This window comes from Haemorhous mexicanus, chromosome 1 (assembly GCF_027477595.1).
Source record: "Haemorhous mexicanus isolate bHaeMex1 chromosome 1, bHaeMex1.pri, whole genome shotgun sequence".
Classification (NCBI taxonomy): Eukaryota; Metazoa; Chordata; class Aves; order Passeriformes; family Fringillidae; genus Haemorhous; species Haemorhous mexicanus.
The window spans coordinates 152,477,795-152,495,974 of NC_082341.1; the positions used below are offsets into that span (position 1 = coordinate 152,477,795).

General features: G+C 39.1%; 1 protein-coding gene across 1 annotated transcript in view; it reads right to left on the reverse strand.

Moving 5' to 3' along the window:
- FAM135B (family with sequence similarity 135 member B) overlaps positions 1-18,180 on the reverse strand; it is a 139,212-nt gene that overhangs the window by 42,049 nt on the left and 78,983 nt on the right. The gene's annotated exons all lie outside the window — the stretch shown is intronic.

The window sequence follows — 18,180 nt, forward strand, 5'->3', positions numbered from 1 at the left end:
CAATTTAAAGAGAAAAAAAGAATCTAGATGATTGAAAATAAAAAACTTTTGGTGATGATATTTTATGAGGAAAAAAACAACCAACCACCAGCACCACCAACAACAACAACAAATAGGGAAAATTCTGCATTTGGATTGAATGAGAATATTTTTATAAATATTAATGGTATATATAGAAAGAAACCCATATGTGTACACATAAAGATATTGTAGAGGTTTAGATTGGATATTAAAAAATATTTCTTCACTAAAAGGGTTGTCAGGCATAGGGATAGGTTGCCCAGGAAAGTGGTGGAATCATTATCCCTGGAAGTGTTCAAAAATGCCTTGGATGTGGCATTTGAGGATGTGATTTAATGGTATAAATGATGGTGGTGCTGAGTTGGCAGTTGGACTTGATAATCTTAAAGGTCTTTTCCACCCCTAAGGATTCTGCATGTGTGTATATGTGTATTTACACCTCCATTCAGCTGTGGAAAACTGCCAAACACAAACAACTCCCCCTCATTAATTCATTCATCAATACAAACATCTTTTACATCCCTGTGCCAGGCAGTGAAAAATTATTGGCTAATCTAAAAAAACCCCATAGATTAAAGACGTGGAACCCCACAGAGGCCAGATTGTGAATGCCATTCTGTGGTGACACTGTTTCTTTTCAGCCTGGTTTTGGAATTTTAAATGTTTTTATTGAACAGAGCAGCCAGAGACTACATATAACAGGCATGGTACACAAATCTTGGTCCTATTTGGCAGCAAAAGAGTGCATGTCTGTTTTTTGTCTGACAGCAGCAGATATGTGAACACAGAACATTCTTGAGGGTCAGGTGACACCCACATAAGCCAGCTCCTGTAAACCTCTTTCCTCTAATATCCACTGACAGAAAGACAGCATGCTTATAGGAGGAACAGCTATGGAAAACTGAGAAAATTGATATTTTCCATTAGAAAAGTAAAAGTGAGGACCAACATTTAAGATAAATAGAAATATTGGACTAGGATGTCCATATTCTATCAACTTAAAAAACTGCTTTTTTTGTATTGATTTATTAGTCTGTATTTGATATGTTGATTCATTATCTAAAGCTCTAAAATAAAAGTTAAATCATTATGTTATATATCAATTGTATTTCAGTTACACTAATTACACTAATCCAAAGCTTCAAGAATGGGCAATTATTAGAAAGGCATTGGCAATATATGGAACTGTTTATATTATGCCTCTCACTAAATCTGTTATGTAAGAAAATGTAGGCTGGTATTTCATAAATACAATTTGACATTTATTTTACCTCTAAAAATTAAAGCCACTTTGTTAAAACCCCTGGGATAATAACACAGTAGAAAAAGTATTTGACATTCTAGTCAGATTTAGTGACAGGTTCAGTGATAATTTACACTTTGTACAAAATTAGCAGTTGGAAAGTATTTGACTTGAGACCCTTAAAAAATAGGAGCCATCAAGCCTGAAAAAGAGCATTCTCCTGGTCAGCTCTAATGATTGTGTCTCATGGTTTCAATATTATAAGTCACTGTTCTAAGTGGAAGCTGTAGGTTTATCACTTGCAATTGGCCAGGAAAGAAGGAGTGGCCAGGAAAGTATTTTTAGGAAAATTACCATCTACAAATATCATGCTAGCAAAGCAAAAGTGTTTCACAGATTGCACTGATTTCTCTTTAAGTTCTTCTGGGAGAAAAAACACTGACAATGTTCCAAATGTCTCATATTGAGCAGCTTAGAAAGAAAAAAAAAAGCATATTTCTCATTTAAAATAAAATTTCTGGCTTTTTTAAAAATTTTCTTTTTCATTAAGAAAAAGTTCATATAGCAATATATTTTAGAATTTAAAGGTCAAAAAAGCCCCCCAAAATACTCTAGTTCATGCACAGATGTTTTGGTTTCTTGTGGGTTTTCCCCCAGATTTTTCTTTTAGGGAGCATTTCACAATTTTTTAATTTCTATGCAATTATTTGAAGTCTGTTTTCCACTCACTTTAAAAACTGAACTTAGTGACTGGAGGCTATTACATCCTATATATCATCATAGGTGTCTACAGTCACAATGGCTCTTCATGTAAAAGCACATATAGGGTATTCTATAGAAGTTCTTGAACAATTCTGATTATGATAAATAACAAAGGGAAAAATCCTTTTCCTCCACCTGATCTCTAGGGTTATACATCACCACAGAGAAAATTAAAGCTACAAAAACATTGCTTGAGCAGTAAACTAAGCACTGGGGAAAATGTCTCATGAAAGTCAGAGCAGTGTCTGACCCGAGGCATCCTTTTTCTAAGATGAGCACTGAATCATCTGGCACAAGAAAAGCTGTGTGAATCATGTATCATAGAATCTCCTGATTTGGAAGGGATCCGTTAGGATTATTGAATCCAATTCCTTGTCCTCAGCTCCTTCTCATATGTCTTCCCCTCCAAACCCTTCACTCTCTTCATAGACTTTCACAATTTTCATAACCTTTCTTTGGACACTGAAATACCTTCATGTTTCTTATGTGTGGAATCCAAAACTGCCCCCAGCCCTGGAGGTGCCCCAGTGCAGAGCAGAGTGGGACAATCCCCTCCCTTGCCCAGCTGGTGATGCTGTGCTGATGCCCCCAGGACAGGATTGACCCTCCTGGCTGCCAGAGCCCTGCTGACTCCAACTTTCCACTGACCAGGACCCCCAGGTCCTGTCCCACAGCTGCTTTCCAACCTCATCCCCAGTCTGTCTGTACATCCAGGTTCCCCATCCCACATGCAGGATCCAACACTTGCCCTTGTTGATCTCCATACTCTTGGTGATTTCCCATTTCTCTGATTTGTTGAGATCTCTCTGCAGAGCCTCCCTGCCCTCAAAGGACCCAACACTTCCTCCCAGTTTAGTGTCATTGACAAATTTACTTAGTATTTCTTCAAGTTCTGCATCCAAGATGTTAATGATGTTGAGGAGAATTGGGAAAAGGATGGAGCCCTGCAGAATCTCACTATTTACATTGCAAGCCTGATGTCACCCTGTGTTGGGGAGCAGTTTTCATGAACAGGATGGGACTGCTGGGGTACATTCCTTGAGCTTTTATTGCAGCATCAGCCTCATTACGAGGTTGAGACAATAGAAAGATGGCAAAGCCCACGTACAGGCAGCAGCAGCAAAATATTTCTTTGTTACAGAATATTTTAAAAACTTTCTAGCCAAAAGCATATTGCTGAAGCTTACAGACAGTTGTTCTAGCCAGTTACTAAAAGCACACATACACCTGCTTCACACAATTCTTGCTTGTCTGCTTTCTATTAACAATACACCATTATTTAGCTTAAAACCTTCTACTATCTTGCTAAGCATATTTTCCTGCAGTCTTAAAGTCTATCTTAGAAAGCCTAAGACTCAAGCTATTGTTTAATGTCCTTGCTTTCTATACCATTGTAACTTTTTCTGCTTTCAGACTTTGCAGCTGCAGCTAGTTCTGTTCTTTCTAAGGCCTGCTTTCTCAGCTTTCTAAAAATCTTCTTACCTTTACTATTTCCCACATCACCCTATCCACTACAACCCTTTGTGTGTGCTTTTATTTCCCTCTGTTACATCTGTGTCTGAAAATGACATGTTAATTCATATCTCCATATTGCTATTACTAAGAGTCTGTGTAGGGAACATTCACAAAGCACACTGTGATATTCTTTGGCTGAGAGATGATAGAGCAACACTGAATAATTAAATTTTATAGGAACCCCCCCCAAAATATTAAAAAATAACTGTTAATGAAAAAGACGGGACATATTAGATACAAAGATTTGTATAAATATTGTTTTCTCTATTTAGCTATCTAAAACTGGTCTTTATATGCAATTTTAAAGTAAATATTACTAATACATACATCCTTATGGTGCAAATTCTGATCTCCTAATGAAAAATAACACAGTGGAGACATAAAAAAGGACCTTAATACATTATCCTTTCTGATTAAAGAGAGTCCATGCTGCCTACTCACAGATAAGGAAAGCAAATCCACTCCTGTTTCTGTGATCAAACAAGGACCCCTTAGCTGAAGAGCTGCTTTGTTATCAGTCATCTCTGCAGGCAGCAGCACAAAACAGCAATTTTTTAAAAGAACACTTGTTAACATCTTTGTCTCTCCCACCTGTGTGTACAAACACACACACATGCAAAAGGAGACCCTGTTCAGTGATATTAAGACAATTATGCCATTACAATTGGCATTCAGGACATCAGAAAATGTCAAAAATGTTTTCATTTAATTTGCATGCCTGGCAACAGGGAAGGATGTGCTCAGCTGTGGCTCTGGCTGGGGTGGAGATGGCTTTATCTGTGTAATTATACAGGCTAGCAGCTGGCAGAGTATTTCTCTTATATCAATGCTATATACTGCCTGATATTAAGTATATGAATAAAGAGCTAAGTAATTAATTAAATTATTTTCCCTAGAATTTTATAGATTATTATTGGCTTTATTTACAAATGTTTACATTAGCTAAGGGTTAATGACCAAAGCTCTAATACATGAGCCTGCATAAGAGTGGTGAGATTAGTATCCAGAAAAACTTTTATATTTAGACAATAAACATGTCCAGCTCAGCTCATCATCCTGGACTCCCTTCACAGCACAGAGAGAGACAGAGGCATTTTTGGAGCACATTTCATCCCCTCCACTTCAAATGTTGTTGTTACAGAATCCTAGCATGGTGTGGGTTGGAAGGGACCTTAAAGGTCACCAAGTTCCAAACCTCTGCCAGGGGCAGGGACACCTTCCACTATCCCAGGTTGCTCAGAGCCTCAACCAACCTGATCTTGAACACTTCCAGGCCTGAGACATCCAGAGCTTCTCCCAGCAGCCTCTTCCAGTGCCTCACCACTCTCACAGGAATTAATTTCTTCCAATTATCCAACACAAATCTACTCTTAAAACCATTCTCCCTTGTCCTATCACTTCACAAACCATGCAAAAAGTCCCTCTTCAACATGTTTATAATGCACAATTCTCTAGAACTGCTCCTTGCTTTCCACTGTGTATGAAAGGAAAGGACTGTGTGTGAAAGGAAAGGACTGTGTATGAAGAAAATTAAAGAAGTTCAGAGGCAGAGAATTCATAATTGTGTAGAGAAGTTCCACCCCAGTGCTTATTAAAAAATAAAACAACCTAATTCATATAGTTTTGAACAGAGGGGAAAAAAAATGTGGAGCATCCTGTATTAGAATAAGTATTTTCTTCCCTCGGAGAAGAGAAATGTTTCAGACATCATGATTTGGATTCTTCACTCAGCAGTAATTGCTGACTCCAAGGAGCTGACAGTCAGCCCCAGAGCATGTATTTCTGGGTCTAGTGTGAGCTTGGAAATCCTCTTAAGAAAAATTAAGAGCTGAAGGGACCTGAGATGGACGTGAAGAGGTGTGCAGGGAGGGGAAGGTCTCATCTTGTCCTCACAGGAGAAAATGGCCACAGCTGATACAAGAGCTGGCTGAAGACACTTTGCTAATGCCTATGGGCCAGTGTGGACCTAACAAACAAATTAAACTCAGCTCTCTTGCAGGTGCCATTTCTCTCATGGTGTTTGGCAGAATATGCTGTTAAACACAGTGAACTTCCATCAAACAGCATGTACCAAATTACTTGGCTCTGTGTTGCCTTCTGAAGCACAGACACGACGAAAATGGTCACTCTGACGTGCTTTTTATGTAATAAAAGCTACAATGAGGACTGCAGCTTCCTGTTTAGAAATGCCAGGCTCTATCATGTGCTGACAGTCACTGCCAGAGAGAAAGTGACTTCAGGCTTGGATCTCTGTTCACGTATGACAAGAGCTACAGGAATAATTGATTTTACAGTTCACTGCCCAAACAGGAAAAAAAGAAACATGCTAAGTCAACTTAGAATTATTTCCTTCTTCAAAGTGAAATAAAACATCCTTCTTTCATTTTTTTCCTTTTTTTTTCCAAAGACATTTTCCTAAGTGATTGCAAACTATCTAGTCATTGTGACTTCACATTTCAAGACCTGCCATTAAGCATCACAACAAACCTTTCACAATTTTTTGATGAGCTACAAATACAAATTAAATCATACCTTAAACTCACCATTTCACAGTGAATTTAGATAAATTGACAAGTGCTGGACAGCACAGGACATCATAGCAATTATTTATTGTGGGGAGCAGTAAACATCATAATGCAGAGAGGATGTTCATATGGAAAACATATTCCAACTTATTATAGTATGTGCCTATTTCACAGCTTCCCACAGAGCTGGTGGACTCAGCTCAGCAGACACACCACTCCTTCCTGTCTCTGACCACAGAGTCTGGGATTTCTTTCCTGCTAGGAAAATGGCAGTGGGCTACAATGTACATGAGGAGAACCTATGCTGACATTGCATTGTCTGCACATCAGTCAGATTCTAGAAATAACCCAAGTCTCACTACATTTTTCCACTGATATTCTATTTGGACTTTCTGAAATTTGGGTCCTTTTTTGCCTTTCCAAAATGTTGACAGGAACCACCTCCAAATTAAATATCAAAGCGATCAAATATTTGATGAGTTCTATTTTTAAGGAACAGCATTATCATGAAATCAGACTGGTTAGGGTTATCCTGACTGATATCCTGCCCTTAAGCACAGGGTGCACTGAACAATCTCATTAATGAAATGTCCCTATTGCAACCACTCTTGCTCTGTTTATGCAGAAGGTCATGCCAATGAAAACTTATTCAGGGCTACTTGAAATTTCCTAATAAGCTGTGCTTGAGTTTCATGAAGACCATGAACACATGAAGCACACAAAGCTGCCATTTTAAGCCTAAAAACCCAAAACCTCCACATCCTGCTACTCTCTTAAAGCTATTCTCGGCTACAAATATGTCTGTGTATGGAGGAAGAATTGCTTACTTCAAACACTGGAGCACAATTTGTGCAGAAGGAAAGACTCAAAGGCAAAGACAGGGATCCTCCTGTCCAAAGAAAGGAATATATAAAGAACCAGACACAACAAAAGGGCAGAAAGGATACTAAAGAGATGATAAAAATTAAATCTCACTAAATGATGTGATGAATTTCCTCATTTTCTGTTCACACTTTGTAGAAAAGATGTTTATGAGCTAGATACTGCCACAAGCAAAATCTGAGCACCACTATTCAAGCATCATATAAATACAGCAAGAAATAGGTTATACTTCCTTTTCTTGGGAAACCTAAAATTCAAAGAGGCCATATACATTAAAAAAAAAAAAATTAAAAGCCTAGTTGACTATATTCCACATCAATCCAACAGGCTTAGCCATTGTTTTTATCAACACTTACTGGAATTAGTTGTGGGGAACATGCATCTACTGTCATACAACATGGCATGGTGCCATCAAGAAACTAAGAAGAATCGTGAATTATTTTAATAACAAGGGTATAGATATGAATGCCTTTTAGCAGGAGTTTATGAATTGCACCATTTGCTTTCCAGGCTACCACAGCAGGTGGCCAAGATCACTGAACCCTGTCATTTTGCTACCACTGGCTTGGCTTCTGAAATTATAGGTACAATCTGAAAATAAGTTTCTAGTAGGTTATTTTGGTTCTTGATCACACAGACTCTCATAGGAGGGAAGAGATACAGTGCCAACCATGCCCACCCAAGTCTATTTATTGAGACCTTTGCCCAGAATTCACTGTTGAAATGACTATAATCAGAGCAGTTGCTGCATGCTGGTTAATTACCTTTGTCTTCACAAATGGACATAAAATCTGAAACAACCACAACACTATTTCTGATCTTTTCCTCATCTTACATTAATTTAAACATTTCCAACAATGTCAAAAAATGGCTAAAGAGGAAATATTTAACTGTCTTTTGACAGTGAAAAATTACTTCAACCTTTATGAGTTCATTTTTTAAGCAGTTTGACATTTCGTTACCAAGGCAGAGTTTTTGTTTTATTGTTTCCTTCAGCCACAAGTGCTACCAAGTAGGTTCCTATGATTCATATGCAAGTGGAAAGAAATCATGTCTTTATTAACATGACTGTTATTATTATTTACAAATGCTCCTGCATATCCCAGACATTGTACTGGGTTCATGATTGACTTCTATTTTTCCCCAAAGAGGTCAGTAAAAGATTTTGATTTCTACAGTCTTTGTCAAACAAGATCAGAAGAGAAATCCAACAAGTCTTGTGTTTTGCAAGCAATCACAGTCAAGAATTTGATACTCATGGAGGAGACAGAGGTAAACAAAGAGAGCAAAATAAAAGCCTAAGCCCTGACAGCTTCAGAAATTGAATTCCTTCCAGCAAAAGTCTTCTTCAAATTACCCAAATATTGGTTTATATCACAGCCCTCACAGTTCCCATCCTTTCAGAACAAGGACCATGTCAGTGCTGTCATTTTGCACAATTGTGACAAATCCTACACAGTTCACAGAAGCACCTTCTGGCAATGTGTTATACCAGCTCTCATGGGCTACAGAAATGGGGAGAAAAAGCATCCTTTTATTGGGTCTAAATTTGCCTTTTTTCAGGTTACCTGAATTTTGTCCATTATTGTATTGTGAAAAATAATCAACAGAAGATCTGCTGTGAGAACATACTTCAATGTCTGTTGCAAAACCAAAGCAAATCAATTTTCATTACTTCCCTACTTATTTTGCTGAAGATAATTCTGAGGCTCAAAGTCCCACCACTCAGGTAACTGAAGTTGTCAAAGTGACCCAATGAGATGAATTAGATTTTTCTTTTAGAAATATTTAAAAACCTGGTATTAATTAGTATTATTTTAATTTAATTGGTATTAACTTATTATTTTATTTCAAATCCTACTCAGAAAAAATAATTTACAGCCCAGATTAAAGGCACTTTCCTTCTTGCAAAAAATTGCTCTGCACAAAAATTGCTCCTCCTTGGCACAGGTGCTGTAATTCTGGTCTGGTTTCTTTGATGTGGGGGATGTGGTTTCTATGCCTTTTGCTGCCAGGAAACAGCTCAATGTCTAATCCTGTGATTATGCCACATTCCTGAAGTCTTCACTTATGATACTCTCAGGCAATGAATCATTTATAGGTCTTTCACATGCATGCAAACATACATCAAATGGAAAAGCCAATGATAAAATAATAAACAGTCCTTTTTATCTCTGCAGAAATCTACAATTTCTGTTCTAACACTGAAACAGAAATAATGGCTAATCAGAATATTTCCTGGGTATGTTACTTTAAGGCAATTACATTGATATGTTATAATTTACTGCAATAAAATAGAGAACTTTTGAATAGCTGGAACTGTATAAATTTGCATAAATATTACGTCTTCTCAGGTTCATTTTCATAACCCCATAGATACCTCCTGTATTATGCATAGTACATATACCAGCCCTCAAGTAATTTACACTCAAAGACAATCAGATTTCATGTGCTATGAGTAGCTTACCATTTATTCTGTAGGCCACAATTTTATGGCATTAAATAAAATACTTCTATTGACTTCAGTAGTGGAGAAAGAGACTGATTGGCAGCTCTGGAGAGCTGAACTGTACTTGTTTACAAAAGAAACACAACGTGTAGAGCAGAACCAGAGCTTTACTACCCACATGAACATCACTGAACACTGCCTTGGGGGTGTCCTGCTGTCCTGCTCAGCCTTTCACCTCTGCTTCTCATCAGCCACCTCTGCCTGCCAATGCCAGGAAGAACTAATTCCAGCAGATTGCATCCAGGCCTAACAAAAACCTGTGAGATGGCAATGGCTTTTGCCTTGGGTCATCAAAGAGTAGATATATGGTGCCTTTAACTACTTTATGTGTTTTCCTATCCACAGAAAGAACTTGGGAATATCTTGGGAGACCTTATAGCAGCCTTTGAACACTTAAGGGTAACTTATAAGAAATATGGGTACAGGCTTTCTAGCAGGGTGTGTTGAGATAGGACAAGGGGTAATGGTTTGAAACTAAAAGAGAGTAGATTTAAACTAGATATTTTGTAATGAGCTTGCTGAGACACTGGGTCAGATTGCCCAGAGACCTGGCAAATGTCCCAATGTTGCAATAGGACACGAAATAAAATGACACGCACACTGGAACTTCTAAGGTAAAAAAGAAAGGAAGTTTATTCTTGACTTTGATATATATAGAATTTGAAAAGTGACTCTGGATTGGAGGATGAAATTGCCACCTCTCCAATGACACTGGTCAAACTAATTTTTCTTTTTCTCCAGAAAAGAATGTAAAAACAATCATTATTTACATAAATGTGCGTGAGAAACTCCATTGCAAAAATGTAAACATTAGAAGGCTTAGAAGGACAGGGCAACATCCCATCCCTGGAAACATTCAAAGCCAGGTTTGACAGGGCTCTGAGCAACCTGTTCTATTTGATGATGACCCTGGTCATTGCAGGGAGTTTGGACTAGATGATGCTTAAAGTTTCTTCCAATCCAAGCCTTTCTATGAGTCTATGAAGAAGACAAGGAAGAAAGGGATGAGTAAAGCTTATCTATCTTGGCCTTATCTGATCTGCTAGGAGCCAGTGGCAGCAGATGAACAATACTGCAGCTCCTTCAACACACCCAGCTAAGCTGGGATCGTGCAGGGACTGAGTGCACAGATATTAACAATCCTTCAGACCCTGTTCAAATACCACACAGTCAAGCTGGGAACAACAGAGGTAAATACAATGGTAAAACTGGGCTGGCTGGAATCTTGATTTCTCAAGGTTTATGCCAGTCAAAATAGTGTAAGCTCATTTGGCTCTGACTGTGTCTGGCTTACCCTAAATAAGTCTTTAGACCCATATTCTCACCCAAGTACTCATGTGTGTAACTGCATGAATATTCACATGCTTTCCCTGGTTTTGCAAAGAGCTTCCTTGAAGCATTAACCAATTTTGATCCAAATTCCTTTTCCTTTTGACACTCATTTCCCACACTTGAGTACAGATTCTGGATATGTGATTAAGTCATCTTCAGAAGATGTTGCTCTTGTCCTGAAGAGATTATAAAATTATTCTTATTTTGCCATAAAGCTACAAAAAAAATTGCTTTGTTGGCTAAACTTTTGTCTATTGCTATTCACCTCTGTCTGGCAGTGCTTTAGAGAATCATAATACACTAACCTATCTCTTTCTCTTAGCCCATTCTTATCTGATTGTCACACTGCCAAATTTTGTTTTATCCTTGGAGAAAATATTAGACCATTTGAATAGGGTCAGTTGGTTTTGCACAAACTGATGCTGCAGGACTACCCTTCTAAGTCTTCCTGTCTAGCACTGCACCAAAACTGATAATTCTTATCAGCCGTGGAGTTGTTTCTAAGGTCACTATGTCTGATATGATAGCTGTGAACAGAGGTGTAGGCTTTTGCTGTCACTTGAAGATTTGTTTCCACAAAACAAGCCAAAGTAGTTGGAAAAAGAGGGAATCTCTTTTCTTTTTTCCTAGTCCCCGAGCTGCTGTCTAGGACATTTGCCAATAGCAAAGGGCTGGCTTTCAGATGATGGATCTCCCCTGTGCTGTGTTGCCATCTCTGCTCACCCTGGAAAGGCCAGCAGCTCAGAAGCTGTGAGAGCAGTTTTGGTCTCCCTTCAGGAACTCTCTCATCATCAGAGTCAGTGGGAACTATTGTGCCTTAGGAGCTAAGGATTAGTGTTACTTAGGGCATATGAACATGATTTTTAAGCAAGGTACAACTGGGAAAAATACTGAGAAGAAAGAAAAAGTGAATAATAAAACATTCTTTCAAAAATTAGAGAGCAGCCAAGTCTAGCTCCTGAAGTGAGGAGTAAAAAGTCTGTTCCCACTGCTACTGCACTTTACTTCAGGGAATACAGAACAAAAAAAGGTATTGCACAAGCCCCTTCCTAAAAAATTCCTGAAAGATCAATGGTGAAATCTCTAGGAAGGAATACCTTGAATTGAAAGAATGTCAGCCAAGTGAACCATAAAAATGGATGCAGACAAAGTGAGAAATTATGGTGAGGGAAGCCAAATAAATTCTTCAGTATATAACTGTAATAGTAGCTGTGAAAGAGAAATATATTCTCCATACTTAGTCTGCCTTTTACCACACTACTCACAACTCTCTAAATTAGCCATAATAAAAATGCTTTCAGTTATGTAAGTCTAGATGAGATTTGGACAGAGAATGCATCAATCTGATTATTTCCAATACATAAACAATGCAGAAAAACAGCAAAAAATACATATGAAAAGAGCAACTTTCTATAAAAATTCTATTGCTTAACAAAGGGAATAAATTATCAGTCCAATATGAGCAATTCCCAAGGATTTTCTCCAGAACAAGTCACCATCACCCTCCCATCTGGAGTCTCACGAGAATCGCCAGCTGATGTCATGACATTTTTATTGAACACCCATAGCAAAAAGATTGCAAGGTTTTTCTAACACCATGTTTCAGGCCTAAACCCAAATTAATCTCAGTTTTGAACTTTATAAAAATGCAGATCATTGCTTTGCTATATGCTGCCTATGTCAGATCAGAAAGTAAGAACCACAGAAAAGAAATATGCCAGGGATTAAAGAAACCAGTTATTGTCACATTATTAGTTACATATTTTCTGCTACAGCTAGGAAATAATTTAGTTCTTTCTAGAGATCAGCCATTTATCTTCAGGCAACCAAAGATTAAAGATTTCATCAGTAATTATCACAAATAGTGCCTTGAACATACTGGTTAAAGATACTTGTCATTTTACCTCATAAAGAGCAGTATATCAGCTGTCTTAGTATTTCAGAATAATTATGTGTTGGACATCTGCTGGAATCCCAATCACAGCTAATCACCATTTGCATCAGCAAGACACCCAAGGAATCTTTTAAAACCACCCATTACAAATGGATTCTAACACATGAAAGAAGTGTTTGCCATTAAAGAGTCACACCCAAGCAGAGAAATCTGAGATGAAAACTAAAGGCATTTCCATCTAAAATTAACAATACTAGATGAAATTCTGATGTAAACTACATTGAGCAATTATAAGTAAAAGTTATTTTAAATACTGGGATTTTTAAAAAATTTAAAAAAAAAACAGTATTATATGTCAGCTGTCTTAGAACCACAGAATCATGTTACATATTACAAATCCCACAATAGATCCTATTTGGGCTCCTCTCTGTCAATCAGTACAGAATCAAAGAATATTCTGAGTTGGAAGGGACCTACAAGGATCATGAAGCTGAACATTTAAGTGAATGGCCTGGACAGGGATCAAACCCACAAACCTTGGGGTTATTAGCCCTATGCTCTAATGAACTGAGATAATCTCAGGGTCTTCCACTTCAAGAGCTGAAAAAGTTAACTATTTGGCCAAAGAGCCATAACTACAGAGGAGAAGAGAAGACTAAATCACAGATGACTGCTATGAGACATAAAAATGTGGGTTTGAATAATGTTCTGGTGCTAGGCTAGAACAGCTCAGGTTTTGCATATGTTGCTGAAAAGATGAAAATATTAGCAAACTGTCTGCGGAAAAGAACATTTATCATCAACAAATTTAATGTGAATGACACTCCTGGTTCTTGTGTTATGCCAGGCATAAACCTCATGTCTTTTGGGATTGCTGCATCAATGCTAGATGAAAGAAGAACACTTCTTATCAAACACCAGTACCTTACTAATGAGAAATCATATGATTAATCAATCTGATTACTTAGAAGTCAATTTGTCTGCAGTGCAACTGCTAGCCAAATGAAAATAAGATTACTGTGAGTACAGTTTATTAATAATCCCCAGTATGCCATTGATTCAACTTGATTATAACACAGCAGGCATGTGATGCACAATATTACAAAGACATTAAACCATCCTGACAACAGTGAATACAGAAGAGGTTTATGCTGCTGGGTAAGGCACAGAAATCCTGAAGTTTTAGTGACCACTCAATTTGCAGATTTGCAAGGAATGGTTTATTTTACTGTAGATAAATAAAACTGATGTAATTTTCCAGTATTCAGCTCTTAGGGCAGTTGAGATCACCTGAAAGAGTGAGTCAGTGTGGAGTTGAGACACAGACCCTGTAACATCCAAAAGAACCCCTTGAACTTCCTCACACAGAAAAGCAATTTAGCTGACACAAAGGGGAATTCAGGTTCTCCAAAGGGACACCAGTCACACGTAGCTCATGAAGCTCTTTCACCCCACTGGCATCTCCCAAAACTGCAGTAGATATGATTCTATTTTGAACACATATCTGCAGTGATAGATATTCCCTGTGAGCACAGGTTATGGGCAGAAAATAACTTGAAAAAGGTTTTAGTGCTTCTTATTATTTCATTGATTTTTATTATTCTGTAGATTATTCTCTTCTAGCTTGTTGACCACAAAATTGTCTTTCTTCATATTTGTCTGACAACCAAAAATATCTTCTTTCAAATATCTTTGTTGTCTTGTGCTTAAAGGGAGAAGTGCAGTATAGATATAGAGAAAATATTAGAGAGGGAGAAAAGGAGGACAAGGGAAAAGAAATTTCCTGTTTGTCTGAATGGGAAAAGACAGAAAGACTTTTTAAAAAATCACCTAGGTTTAAATAGAATTAATTATTATAACTACTCTGCTAACCCAGGAGGTGAGGAAAGTGTCAGTGATGCTCAGAAGTCATTTGGTGAGATCTAGGGAAAACGCACGTGTACAATCCAAAGCTGCTGGCATTAATTAGTCTCCACAGTGAGAAGTCAGAAGTGCAGAACAAGAACCCTTCAGGATCTGTCACGAAGCAGTGGCACCTCAGCAGCCCAAACGCAGAAGATTAGGTCAGGAAGTGGAAAGAAGAGTGGAAGAAGATTGATGCAGACTATTTAAAAATTAAGGCAGTCAATTGTCTTTTCAGTGAGGAAAAAGCAAATCAGTGACATAAACTAGATGAGCACTTCCACAGTCAACGTGTGGGCCTAAAAAGAGCATTAATTCTCTCATGCAGCCAAAGCCTATCAGGATAAAAGAGGGCAAATGGAAAGTATGACCTATATATGATACACCAAAATAAGAGTCTTCTACTTTGTATTCAAGAAATATCTGGAAAAAATAACTTGGCAGTTTTAATTCCATATTTCAGCACATTTCTGGCTGTCCTGGGGGTTTACTGTAAATCCAGGCACCACTCTACTGTGTTCAAATCTTTTCTAAACCATGAGTGGTGAATTGTCTTTGTCTAATGTGGGGGATAGTTTTTCTTTCCTCTCACAGAAGCCTCCCCTGGTCCAATTCCCCTCTGATACCAAAAACCTTGCAACATAAACTCAAAACACCATGCCACTAATCCGTCTACTGTGTATGATGACACTAGTGAGAACAAAATTTACTTTTGTGATCCAATCTGCTTCTTCAGTGTGCAAAAGCCAGTTCTTGGCAGAGCAATTTCTTTTTGGTATTTCATAGTTCATCTGCTAGGATAATAATAATTGTACTGGCTCTGAGTGGGATGGAGTTAATTTTCCCCATGGCAGCCCACCCAGTGCTGTGCTGGGCATTGGTGGCTGCAGAGGTGTTGGTGGCACTGCAGTGCTTTGGCTCCTGCTGAGCGGAATGCCTCAGGTTTTAGCTTTTATATTTTTCAGATTCTGTACTGTTTCAGTGTGTAGTTCTGAGCTTTATATTAGGGGATGGTAATCTCTCTTCACAGAACAGGTAGACAAAACAATTCCTTCTCTAGCTGGGGACCAAGGACAAATGATCAAAATCTCAGGCCCAAGAGCATAAACAACATGGACTGAAGAGAGAAAAACAAGAAGGATGGGACTTCATAAGCTACAGATATAACTGGACAATTATTTCCAATATGCAAATGGACCAGAACTTATAAAAGTGAGAGACCTCATGACTGGTCGCCCATTTTTTGTGACCATTTTGGGTTCATCTTGGGTGTAGCCCTGGCTGGGCTCTTGTGCTGCCCAAGGTGTATCCATGGAGGCCTTTTAATAAATCCCTACTTTATTCTTTAACTCTGTTTGGTCTCTGTTCTGGGTGTGCCTTCATAAGGCATCAAGCACCAGCACCAGCACTGTCTCCAACATTCCCCAATCAGCAGAGTGGGAGTGGGCAAGACCCTGGGAGGGGACACAGCCAGGCCATGATATTCCATACCACAGGATATGTGCTGAGCAAGAAAAGCTGAGGCAAAGGAGGTGAAGGGGGAGCATTCACTGTTATAATGTTTGTGTTCCAGAGAAACCACCTCTCACCCTGAAGCCCCACTTCCCAGGTGACTGGAAATCACCTGCTGGTGGGAAAGAGGGAATGAACTTCTGTTTTCCTTTGCTTCTGCACATGGCCTTGCTTTTGCTTCATTTACCTGACCTTACACACATTTTTTTCTCTATTGCACCCTGTCCTGTTGAGGAGGAGAGTGATAAAATGTCTTGGTGAGTACCTGGCTTCCACTTAAGGTCAACTCACCACAATTATCCTGCTATTTTAAAAAAATTAGTCTACATAGATAGGTAGAAGATAGTGTTTCCAGCTAAGGAAGAAAACTGGGAAGGAAATAAGTTTGGTTCTTTTTCTAATTACAACCAAGGTTTTTCCATGGAGACTAAAAGCCAAAATAGGATTTGAGAGCTTTCCATTTCTCTTATTACAACAGAGACTTGTCCAGAGGATAATAAAAATAGGCACCACTCTCCAAAGAAGACTCTCTCTAATGTGATGAGATTGGCCTAAAATACAAACATTTATTTAAATGTCTATGATGTGACTGTGTACCAGAGAGGCAGAGGCTGAGGTCAGTTTGTTTGCCAAAAGCATGCACTGACACAATGTTTGGGATAGCAGCCTCAGGCCAAACATTCTCTCAGCCCTTGTTAATGCCCTGGTAGTTCCTCTGCACCAAGTGCTCTAGGCTTGCATATTTTTAATATTTATACAGAAAAGCTTTGACAGGAAAGGTTGAGGGAAGCTGAGGGCAGCATGTCAATCAGAAGCCTTGAATCAAGGTTTCTTAACAGGTTAATGGTTGCAATATTCTGGGGTGAGTTTCTAGAGCTGAGGAAATATTTTTGACAAAAAGAAAAATAAAACAGCTAAAAAACAAATTCAAGACAAAGCTAGCACCTAAAAAACATAAAAAAGAAATTAGAAAAAAGATCAAAATCAATAATCATTGTAAACCAACAAACTTTCTTTTAAAAATTGCACAAAGATCTCTCCTTTTTACCTGTGGTAAGTAGCAAAATCAAAGACACACACTAACTGTGGAACCTGCATTGTATGTAACACTCTGTCACCAACACACACAATACTCTGGACACAAAACCTTCTTTCACAACTTCTTTACTAATGACTCATATCCTCTGATTGTCATAAACAAGGTGTCGTGGTTTGAGAGGAAGTGAAGTTTTTTTGGGATGGTGTGGTCACGCCAATTGGTGTTCAGATTTTAATATTGGCACCTGGTTTGTCCACTGAGGGCATGGATACGCCTCTGAGAACACAGGGGGTTAAAAGCTGTGAACTCCCAGGGGAAACTCTCTTTGGGTTCCGGTCTTGGAAGAGAGAAGACCTTTCCCTGCCTGGCTCCGAGCTGGGCAGGGGGGAGGGGAGCCATGCGGCCGGAGGGAGGTAGGCCAGGCCTGGGCCGAAGGGTGGAGGAGCATTGCACTGCGAGGGCTTCGGGCAGCCATCCCCCATTCCCCCCCCGGAGGGAGAGAGAGAGGAGAGCAGCCTGTGCCTGTGATAGCACGGCTGGCGTGAAGGAGAAGGGAGGGGGTGCCCAGCAGGGCAGCCAGCCGTGGGAGTTCATGAACCAAACCGGCAGAGCCTGGGACTTTTAACCCTTCTTGGGATGATGGAAACCTTGCAAATGCTGATTCATCCTGGAGTTGGTGAGATTGAGAGAAGTTGAGAAGAATCCTAGGTGGGAGGAGATGATGGAGTGACCTTTGGCTGGACTTTTCTTGAATAGCCATGACAGAACCCTTGAGTTCCTGTGACACAGAGACTGCATCTAGGGGGAGGCAATGGCTCAGAGCCAGGAGAGTGCGGTGACGTGAAAGTGTGTGAACAGAGACGATGGGTCAGGAGGGTGGTGGTGGTGCCCTCTGTCTTCAGAGAAGAAGGAGAGGAAGATGATCTCTGTTCAAGAGACCCCTCAGCCCCAGGGGGTGAAATCTGGGGGCGACAGGTGTCCCAAAAGGAGAGGGACTGTTCTCTTTTTTGGAACTGGACAAAGCATCCTTAAAGGGAAAAACCC